The sequence below is a fragment of the Molothrus aeneus genome, chromosome 13, assembly GCF_037042795.1.
Source record: "Molothrus aeneus isolate 106 chromosome 13, BPBGC_Maene_1.0, whole genome shotgun sequence".
NCBI lineage: Eukaryota > Metazoa > Chordata > Aves > Passeriformes > Icteridae > Molothrus > Molothrus aeneus.
The window spans coordinates 5,063,173-5,074,846 of NC_089658.1; positions in this window are offsets into that span (position 1 = coordinate 5,063,173).

Consider the following 11,674-nt stretch of genomic DNA (forward strand, 5'->3'; position numbering starts at 1 on the left):
TCTACTGTGACAAATAGGATTGAGCATTTTGCATGTGTCCATTTTTTATTGTTTCAGAATGCTTCTGCATGTTTCTTTGAGCTGGAAGACCCATTCTAAAAACTGTCCAGGAGAACTGGAACACAGGATTTTATTGTCAGGGGGAGAGAGCCTTAATTCCTAAAATGTAACTTAAAGCCTAGTGGGAGTTAGAATTTGCAGAAGACACTCTCAAGAAAGAGAGTCTGCCTCCCCTCAGCCATGATCTCCTATTCTTTGTTCATATTGATTTTCTTTATGAACAAATGCACTGGCACGATGAGAAGGAGCATTAAATGAGGCCACCTTGTTCCTGAGCATGTTTGGGTGAGGGCAAGGTTGTTGTGACTCTGTCCTTGAGGCTAATCACACACTGCTTTTGAGAAGAGATCCTGATGATTTGAGAGAATGACAAGGTCACTGGGTTGCAGGGTACTTAAAATGAAGAGGTGGTTATTAGCACTCTGCAGTAAAGTGAGTTATTTAGAGTCGGTGATGGTTCTGAAAGGGCACTGGGAAATTTTTCATCATGATTGTACAGCTGACATTTAGCCAGTGATGTTTTTTCCACTTCAAATTGATTTCTGCTTGCCTGTTCCACCAAGCTGGCTGTTTGCAGCGTGAGGAAATTATATTTAATGCTTAATTGTCCCAGTTCTGTTGAATGCAACTGGTGTGTACATCTAAATGAGAAGGGGGCCCAGCTGATAGCTTGGCTTCTTTAGGTGCTGCTGAGATACCTGCAAAAACGCTAAACCTACAGCATTTGGTGAGAAGAGTGAATTTGTTGTCTCGAACGTTTTAAATTATTTTGCTGAAAAAGATGTTTAAATCCTCACTGATGTGTTTTCCATTCTCCTTTGGTACTCTTGCTGTTTCAGGTGCGTGGCTTGGCTGCATTGCAGTCCAGTTCAGTACAAATATTTCTGTGTTATCCACCTCCTACATACGCAGATCAGAACAGCTGGAATGGTTGTCACCCCATACTCTTTGAAGGGCTGATTCCTGGCCTTTCTCTTTTCACTCTTGTCTGATCTGGTTTTGAACCATTTCTTTCTTGCAACCTGTCAGATTTGGTTTTAAGATTTATGCAAATTTTGAGGTACTTTTGGAATTGAAATGTGCTTCATTTTCAGAAGGACTGTGTCAGGATTTGTGGAACATCTGTTCCTTAACACCAGGTTGACATCCAAAGCACTAGGTACATGTCTGAATTCTGATCTATATTCTTCTTTATTCCTATTTTTCAGTCGTCAGATATTGCAATTATTGCCTGGGTGTGAATGCCTTGTGCTGTCATACTCTGGCTATGGTTAAAGGACAAAGCTGAGTTGTTTCAGATAGCATGTATCCTTATCACTAATAGTACATGACAGCTACCTTTGTTCCATTTTATTACAGTGATGTCATCTAGAGAAAAGGGACATGGGGCAGGTGTGCATGAGAAGCACCTTAGCAACTTTACAAAGTGAAAGCATAGCCTTAGCACCCACTAGTTTTAGGATTTTATTTGTGATCAAAAGGGTCCTGTCTTGGCCCAGAGTGGGCTAGATTTAATTATTTTTGTATGAAAAAACCTGTATGAATCTGTAGCTTCCCCAGCTTTCTTTCAGCTAGCTCCAGTTCACATGAGGTATCTTGCATATTTTATGTACCAAAGGGAGCTGAAGAATAAAATTGCTCTTTTATCTTCCAGCCCATGGACAAGCAACAGGCTTTGGTTCGGAAATCATCTGTTGTTAACATGGAAAACTTCAAAAGGCAATATGCTAGAAGGCGGTGGAAGGTATGACAACAAACCTTTAATCCTCCTCACATGGGGCTTCCCAAGCCTGGTGGGATCAGAGGGCAAGATAGAGCTTGAATGTTAAGTTGTAACAGGCAGTAAATGAATGAGATGTGTTTGGATATGTCTGCACTGGGTATGTGTGATCAGATTGGTTTTCCTCCCTCTCTGCACAGCTTTCGTACCGCGTTGTTTCACTGTGCAACCACTTCTCGCGCTCGCTGGTGAAGAAGGTCCTGGCACAAGATGAGAGTTTGGTAGGTGCATTCCTCACACGGGAAGAAGAGAAGAGCTGGTCTTACTGTGCAGTCATTTTTGCTGTGCTTCATGGATGCACAGCCCAACAAGACAGCAGTGGCTTGGAGTGGGAAACCAGAGGGGGACCATGGCATCATTTGTGTCTTTAATGCTGCCGTATGTTCTGTTACTGTGACAGGAATCTTGTGCAGGGAGAGCCAGTGACTTGATCGACCTTCTAGGGGCTAAGCACATTATTGTGTAAAGGAGCAGCAAGGAGCCTGCAGATGATGTCTGGATCACAGGCAGTGACCGTGGGGTGTGACTGAGATCTGAGCAGTTGCAGGGGAGCTCTCTGCTTTGTGCCCAGCTCTGTGATGGAGGGTGGGGGAACCTGGCACTGCCTGTGACCTGAAGTGAAGCTTTATGGGCTCTATTAGCTCTGCTCTTCTCAGTAGATGATACTGATCATATTGGAACAGCATGTTTAAGAGCATGGTATCTGATTTACATGAGACTTTTTGGCTTTCTATTTCAGAGAAACTGTGAAAGTGACAGTGAGGATCTTTCACAAAGGAAAGCCCCTCCTCAGAGGAGAAGCAGCATATCATAATGGGATGAGAATTCCATGGGCAGGAGACAGGAAACTTTCATCCTTGCTGAAGCAAGCAGCCCTGGCAGCAGACTTGGACTTCTTGTCTGAGTCTTTGGTATGATGCTTCTTGCTTCTCAAACTACCCCAACAACTTGGATGGTCTTAAATGCCTACTAAGCATTTTAGAAAATGGGGAATCAAGATTCCCCAGGAAATGCTAGAGCACAAGCACCAGTTGGAGTGCTTTTATATGTTGAGTGTTTCAGTGATACTGATGTCAACTGCACTCAGGGTGTAGGGTTTCTACTGACAATCTTTACTGCAGAGTAATTCACATTCCACACCGTGGTTAAGACTGTGGGCATTATTATTTTAGTCAGGGAATTGCTAGTGACTCGTAAGGATTTTCTTTAAATTCAATTTTTACAATTGTTAATAGCATAAATATTTGATGGCAGGTATCTGACAGGTTCTGTTAGCTGTATGCAGTACTCTGTTACTGCTGCCACTGAAAAGTAGATCACAATGTCATTACATATCATAACCTTGATTTTGTGAACCTGGCACTAAATAGTTCTGAAATGCAACAAGAACTGTGCTCTGGCCATGGTCTCTGCCTGAGGATTAGCACAACTCTCATTGTTAGTGTGAGTGCAACTGACTGTGGCACTGAGGTAGGCCAAGGCAATTTTTGGATGAAAAGAGAAAAAAATTCTGTAGTGATTTACATGCACCCAAATAGAACATTTTCATGGAATGATGACAGGATGCCTCACCAAAAAAAAGGGCATTTATAAATCTAAAGCATGCGAAGAAATAGTCTTTATTAGACTTTGTTATTGCTGTCAATATTATTTATTCTCAGCAAATTGGAGACTCTTTAACACCTGTTTGTATAGGTGCTGTTTACATGTAACCCAGACTGCAGACATCTGTATTTTATTCAGGGAGCTGTATCCAAAATTGAGGAAATAAGCACTTTGATATTGATGTAATATCTTTGCACAGGGAAGTTGCATCATTTAAAATATATTAGTTTCTAAGCCAGTATTGTTCAATTGGTACCAAAAAATGTGCATAGACTAGGGTATTTTTTCATTGAATCTATTTGCTGTTAGAAGTTCCTATTTATTTTGCAATTTAATGAATTAAAAATCAGAAAGCAAGTCTATTAGAAACAACTATAGATGGACGAGGAAACTGATTTTGTTTGGCTTTACACTTGTCACCTCTAGGCTGAGGTTTTAGAGCAGAAGGGGTTGAAAACTAGTATCAGGTTAATTGTGATGGCTTCCAGTTTCTAAGAAAGAAATAAAAATATGCTACTTACATTTGTAACTTTGTGTCCTTGCTTAGTTGGAGACTAAAATGCAGTTGGTAAGAAATTACTTCTGTGAAAGGAAGGAAATGTATGAGAAGCTTTGGAGGAGAGGCAGAACGTAGGATTTGATGGAAGAAACATAAAATGAAGGAGGGGGTGGGAGGAAAAAAGCAGTGGAGAGGAGTGAGTATGAGAGGGATGTGGAGCTGATCCTGGACTGGGAAGGTTGGAGGAAAGGAAAGAGAATGTGGATATATGAATTGTGAAAGCTGGAGAGTGAATGTTTCTGCAAATATGGCACTGCATTTTTATACTACTTATTGAATTTCTATTTATTTTATATCTTGTGCTGCCATAGCCTGTGATGTGTGCTGGTCAAGGGATGAGGTGCAGGGCATGGGCTCCTCTTCATATTCAATTAAAAGGTATATTTCTGAACTTTCTGTGTAATTCTTGAGATAGAATCCTCAAAAAGTGTCACAGTATGTATTAAGAGGGAGCAGTAATAGGGAAACCTGAAGTTTCAGTGTATCCTAATTTCAGCTGGAATAGAGTTAATTTTCTCCTTAGTAGCTGGTACAGTGCTGTGTTTAAGATTCAGTATGAGAATAATGTTGATGATAAGATGCTGATGTTTTAGTTGTTGCTAAGTAGTGGTTACCATAAGGCTGGACTTTTCAGTTTTCCATGCTCTGCTGGTGAGGAGGTGCACAAAAAGCTGGGAGGGACCATAGCCAGGGACAGCTGACCCAAAATGGTCCAAGGGATATTCCAGCCCATGGAATGTCATGCTCTGTATGTAAACTGGGGTGAGTTGGCTGGGAGCCACAGGTCACTGCTCAGGGATGGGCATTGGTCTGTGGGTGGTGAGCAGTTGTCTTGTGCATCACTTGGCTTTCCTGGGGTTTATTCCTCTCTGTTCCTTTCCATTATTATTATAATATTTTTCTTTAGTTGAACTACAACACTGTTCTTATCTCAGAGTAACCCTTGAGGTTTGCTTTCCAATTCTCCTCCCCACCAGGGCCAAGGAAAGGTGAGCAAGGGGCTTTGTGGGGTCTAGTTGCCAGCAGGGGTTAAACCATGGCAGTGTCTGGAGGGAATCTTTCATAAACAGAACACTAAAAATATATATTTGGATAAAAAGCCTCCCAGTTTACCTACCAAATTTTGCTTTCTGCTTTCCCAAGGATGTGGAAAACCAAACAGACTCCAAGCCAGTGGTATTTTTCTGAATTTCTGGACTTTGAAAACACCTTTGGTTTTCAAATTTGAGATTGTGGGATGTGTATGTAAATTACACTTCTGAAAATTAAGCCCTGGTTAAAATAGGTGTTAGGTTGTTGAAACAGGATTGTGCTGTCATGGAGATGGGATTATTCTCATGTAAAATCCTAGCAACTATTGAGAAAGATGGGACTCAGCAGAAAGGCAGACAGAATGCAAGGCTGTATGAAGCTCTGGCTTATTAATTCTACCTTTATAAAGATGTAAGGTGGTGTTTTAACAAACACATTACAGACAGCTCACTGTTCAGTCTTCAATCATTTTTGTGCCCAGGTGAGCTAAGGCCAGGCCTTTCTCTCTGTCACTGAGTCACTGCACATGGCTCCCAAGCACCTTCATTGCACAGCAACCACAGCACGCAGCACTCGTGTCCACACAAACTCTTCCCTGCCTGTTCCAGGTAGGAGCATGCTGCGAGTGTAGGATCTCTTGTACTCAGGACTAATGCTGGTGATGCATTAGGAAGCTTTACAGTGTTTTCCCAGCTGCGATGTTCTCTGTGTTCAGTGCCCTGTGTGTCCCATGAGGCGAAGCTCAGCCTGCTCAGGAAGGCACAGTGTAATTGTGCTGCTTCCAGCCCTGGCAGGACACCTGCTCCGTGCAGGGCTCCATCTGATATCCACTACCAGTGTGTTTTGAGCAACAACCTACAGGTTCCTTCCACTAAAGGGCCAAAAAAAAAAAAAGAAAAAAAAAAAAAAGAACTACATGGAAGGAAAGGGAACATGAAAAGAATTTTCTGCTTTGCTGGGAGAAAAAAAAAAAATCTATTTTCTATGTATTACTCTGTTTTGCATTAGGGAACCTGGAAATGAAGTGATAGTCCAGGAAAAAAAAAAGAAAAAGCACATTAAAAAAAAAAAAACCCAAAAAGAAACCACAAAAGCCTGTGAGTATTTTTATTAAAGTATGGCTGTATGGCTACTTGGCTAGTTTTATTCTTATTTTAGTAGTGATTTTTTTTTAATCTACATGTATTTTTTATTAGGGAAAACCACTGATTTTTAATTTTTTGTTTGTGCCTGGAAATAGTACAGACTGTCAAAAATAGCAAAGATATTTGTTATTTGCTAATAAAATGTTGGAAAGCTGGACGGGTGTGTGTCTGTGTTTCCCCGAGACCGGGGCCTGAGGCGAGGCCCCTCAGCCGCAGCTGTGGAGCCCAGGAGGGCGGGAAGCGGCAGCGCCTCAGGGCCGCGGGAGGGAGCGGGCCGGGGCCGGCGGCTCCGGGCGGGTTCGTGCCGCCCCTGCCCCGCAGCGACGGCCCGCTGGGGGTGAGGGGGCTCAGCGGGGCGCAGGCGGCGGGAGGGCCACTTTGGGGCTGCGGAGGAGCCGCCGCCGTGGCACCGGCTCGCCTTTTGGTCCGAGAGGGCTTGATGGGCCCGACAGACCGGGCTTCCCCCTCAGGAGCGGGGCTCCACAGCTCGAAGCGGTGTCCCGCGCCCCCGGCAGCGAGGTAAGCCTAGCGACTGCCGAGCCCAGCAGCTCTGCTGTTGCTGCCCTCGCCTCTGGTCTGTGCTGTCTTACTCCATTTACTTTCATTTCCTCCTTTTTTTCTTTTAATAAGAGCTGTTGTTCCTATCTACACTTGTATGTAAATCAAGGAATTTGTATGTGCAGGGAATATATTTAACAATGTTCAGTTGAGAATCAAAGAACTCGGAGGCATTTCTTTTCCCTCTCTCGTTTCTATATGATCACTGTAACTGGCTGACATTCTGTATTGCTCACATAAATGTCTCCTCTGTCTTCACCTAAACTTCAAACTTTAACAACTTTAGTGCTCAGATGGTAGGTAATACCTAATTTTCAGCATGCAAATTTCAGTGAGAGGAGTTAAAGTGGGACAGGTGCACCTTGTTACTTGGCAGGGCTGGCAGGGAACCATTACCTCTAAGTGATCATGAGCCTGATGAAGCGATATTACAGCAAAGGGTCGGAGGCTTGTGCGGGATGGCCACACCTGTACCCCTGCTGGAGTGACCAGGTGTGTTGCTGAGGCTCAGGGGCAGAAGTTTGGCCCTGAGGTAGAGCTCTTGATGAGTTGAGAACGTTAAGGTTTCAAATGGACAAGAAGTCACAGTGAGTAACTTTGCTGAGGGAAGGGTGGATTAAGGAGAAGCCTTGGGGAGCCCTGATGGAGTGGAGAATGGGCTTTGGCTGTCTGAGGAGATGGGAAGGAATGGCTGATCTGGCTGTGGGTCTGGGGCTGGTGTGTACACAGACAGGGATCTGTGACCATGCCCTGTATGCAGTGTACCCCACATCAGAAACATGGGTGATCCAGAAGTCTAAGCATGGATCTGGGTTCTACCTGCAACTCCTTGTGCCAGAGCCTGTTCAAGAGTCTCCTCACAGTGTCATTGCTGGTGTATTTGCTGTTATTTTTGAGGGATTGGTGCAGAGACTGTCACTGAGCACTAGCTTTTTATAGCAGTTTGCTACAACTTGTGGCCATCCATCTCAGAGGTGTGACATTTCCTGTTCTACTTGGAACTGTGCTCAGTCACAGCCTTTTTAGGGTGGGATGTATCCACTCAACAGAAAACCTAAGAAAAGTGGTGCCACATCAGTATTTCCTAAAATGTTTTTCCCAAGGATGAACCTTGTGAGCTATGTACAATACTTTGTTAAATATAATTGTTTGAAGGATCTTGTGTGCGTGTGAATTGTCTTAATATAACAATTATTTGGTAAAAAGAAGCTCTTAGGTAATCCAGTTACCTTTTAAATCTTTTTACTCTATATACGTAAAACATGTTGTAATGTATTGTTATTAAATTTGAATTTAATTAGATTTACTGTTTTGAAATGTGGAAAAGCCTTTCTAATTTTTAGCTTACAGCCTCTCATTCAGCTAGCAAAGGACAGGAAATGCTACATTTGGTTTAGTCCTAGTCATGTAATTCAAGAGAAAACAACATAAAGATGGAGGTTTGGTCTTGGTGCTGAGCCTTTAATCTTGTTTTAGTGCATGCTGGGCCTTTAAAAGCTGTAGCATATAAAGTTAAGTCCTCAGAAGTCTGCAACAAGCGAAGTCTGATTTTGCAATGTGAATGACTCAAAGCTCATGATCATGAAAAGTTGGCAATATGTGATGCTGCTCTGTCATCTGGAGTGCTCTGTTTCCCTGCATCTGCACCTGGATCAAAGCAGGAAGAATGGCTTTTCTGATCTGGCACAGGAGTGCTCTGCAAGCCAGTACTTAAATATGCAGTGTGCCCTGCACAGTGTGTGTGTGTGCCTGGATTTGTGCTCCTAGGAGCAAACCAACGAACTAGAGATGCCAGATCCTTTCCTGAAGTTTGGTTATTCTGCCAGGAAGAAATTCTCCAGGACATCTGGAATGGCATAAAGCAGGCAGCTGTGTAGTTGAAGTGGATCCAAAGCCAGTTGGTGGGGGCAGATCAATTTCCAAACATGGTCTGTCATGCCAGGGGTCACAAGTTGACAGACCTGTGGTTGACTGGTTAACAGACTTGTGACTTGTGGCCCAAGGTCGTGCTCTTACGCAAATACTGACCTACATTTAGAGGTTTTGGGGTTTTTTTAATCCTAAGGCCCAAATTCATGAGCTATTCCATTTGATGTGTATAACGCTGGAAAAAGCATAATGTGCAGGAGAATATTCAATCTCCCAAAGTTATTAATGCAGAGTCTATACTGAGACTGGAATGCCATTGTAAATGGAACCATGCTTATGAAATGACTGATTCGTTAGCAGAGCAAACTGTATAAAATTATTAAGTTCTCTAGTTTTGGGCTTTCTAGAGCATGTAAGACAATTTATGATTTTCTTGAGTGTATCCTGGTGTTACTGATGGAGAGGTAAAAATAGTCATGTATGTGGAGCTGCAAGGACCTCAGTTTTTGCTGTAGTTGGTAAATACAGAATTTTTAAGACTGCTGGTAGAGGAACCTGGGTGGTGCTGCTTTCAGAAGGGACAGTTGTATTTTCTGCACACAGAGATGTCTCAGTTGCACACAGTGAAGTTGAACACTTCTGTCCTTCAGAAGCCTCTGCTCTGTGGAGCAAACGCCGCTTGTTTCCTTCCTGTAGTTTCTTTTCATAGTTAGCTGTAGCAGCTCCATTCCAGAAGCGATTTCCTGGGTCTCAATGCTCAGAGCCAATGGGTGTCGTCCCCTTGTTTTGCTTTGAAAGCTGAGGCCATTTAGTCACACACCACGGCGTGTGCTTAAGGCATTTGAGCTAAAATACAGAAATGGTCCTTGTGTGCCTTGTGGCTACCAGAGGTCTCACCCCTTCTCAGCTGAGAGCCCTCAACACCAGGGTAGTGACAAATGCTCACCCCCCCTGCTCTGAACAGCCTCCCTCGCAGAGAGGGAGCGAGAAAAAAGCTGCAGCGCCTCTGGTAGCTGTGCTGAAGCACTTGGCCATCTGCGCAGGAGGAGCTTGGTGCCTGGTTCCAGGTGACAGTTCAGGGCTGCCTCCAGAGGCAGACACTCTCCCACGGTCCAGTACAGCACTGAAGGAAAGAAGCCTCCAAAGAGGAGGTAGGTTTCAGGTATGCCTTTTTTATTATCTGAGTTATCTAGGGCCCATTAGTAATTATGGAAATGTTTTTCTATTATGTGTGGAATGATTTGAGGGCTCTGATGAGGTGCTGAAAAGCACTTGAAAAGCTGTTTAATTTTTTTTTTTAGTGGTGGGGAAAAGCACCTGCAGTTGTTTATTTTAACCTGGAGTAGTGGGTCCGTGCCCTTCAGTGTCTTTTTTTGTAGGGATTGAATGCACCTCAGGGGGCAGGCAGTTTGTTGGGTATGCTAAATAATAATTGTAGTGTCACACCAAGGGTTTTGAACATTAGCACATATCAGAGTTGCTGTTCATAGTGGAAGAATTCTTAGAGCCTGCCAAACATGGGTGGGGTGCACCTGAGGTGGCACAAACTGCATACCATAGCACAGATGAAGTGCTGGAGATAGCCTTATCACTGAGATCCATATGTTCTTAAGGGAAGTCTGCCAGCTTTCGCTTTTCATAAAATACTGTGGAAAAAAATGATGCAGTTTTCATGAAAATGAAAAGTTTGCTTTTTGCATCATAAGGGCTGAGGAGGCAGAAACCGTAAGTTCAATGCATGTATTCTGTCTAGGAAAGTATGGTTTGGGGCAGATGTGACAGGGAGGGGGGGTTTCAGAAACAGCAGTGATCTTCAGTAAGAGTACCTTAAGGGAAAGACCTCTGAACAAAATCTCTAGAGAGCAGAATGAAGATAAATGTGCTAGTACACCTTTCTAAATTGTCAAACAAGGGAGTATGTTTGGAAGAGTTTGTGAGTTCCTTTCTTACTGTTTTTGATGCAGATTTCTTGCCTTGCTCTCCTCACCCCAAACTGTACTTCCACTCAGATTTTTCATTTCAAGGAGCACTGACTGTTTATTTCTTTTAAAAGTCACTGGAAGAATTCCAGCTGTTCATTCTGTTTGTTTTGAAAATCAACAGGCTACGGACTGTTAGAAATGGAACTGAGAAATTTTTTTTCCCCATTGATGATCATGAACATTTATTCTGTTTAATGGCTTTGGCTCTACTGAGTAAAGCAAAACTTAATGGAATTTTCAGATGGGGTTTCATTTTTGCAAAGTTCAGTTACATGATAAGTACCAGTTACATGGGGCAAAAAGCCCTGTGGGGAAATAGAGGTTTTTTCACCACTGGATGTCATACCAAGTCCATGTGTCTTTGGAACTGTCTGTGCAAGTACCTTATGTCTAGTTTAAAGGTAGACCAAGCAGGGTCTCACACCACTGAAAGTATCTGCTGCTAGAAAGCTCTTATTAACAGAAGAGGGCAATAAAAATTTCTTCTGTCAACTTCTACCAAAATAAAAGCACAGCAATACCTGAATGTGAGAAAAATGGCAATGCTGCCTGCAAGTGTGGGACATGACTTTCAGTGCCTTTTGGGGCGGGGTCTTCGTGACAAAACCTGCACTAGCAGTTTGAGTGCCTTAGCTTCAGGCAATTTCTGTAATTGAAATTAATTAAAATATTTACTAGCTGCTGGGATCTGAAGCCTTTGTCTCTCCCTTTGTTACTGCTCATATGAAAGGGGATGCCTGATCTTTAATAAACTGCATGGTCTGCAGGAACTTCTGGCAGAACAGTGTTATTTTGGGGGACACAGATCAGCAGTCAAGGAGGTGAATTTTAGCAAGGAAGAGGACTCACCTGTCCCTGTTAGTGTTTTTGTGAGCATTAGAGCTTCTTAGAAAACGTGCTGAAAAATCAGAGGGCTGAATTCTGGGGGTGCTGCTACTGTCCAGGAGCTGCTCTGTGTATCTCTGGTGAGTGATCCAGTGCACATGGCTAAAGGGGTCTGATGTTGTTTGTTTGAGTGGTCATTATTAGGGAGACACCTTCTTTGCCCCCTCAACAGATACCCAGTATGCAGTAGGGTTAAGGG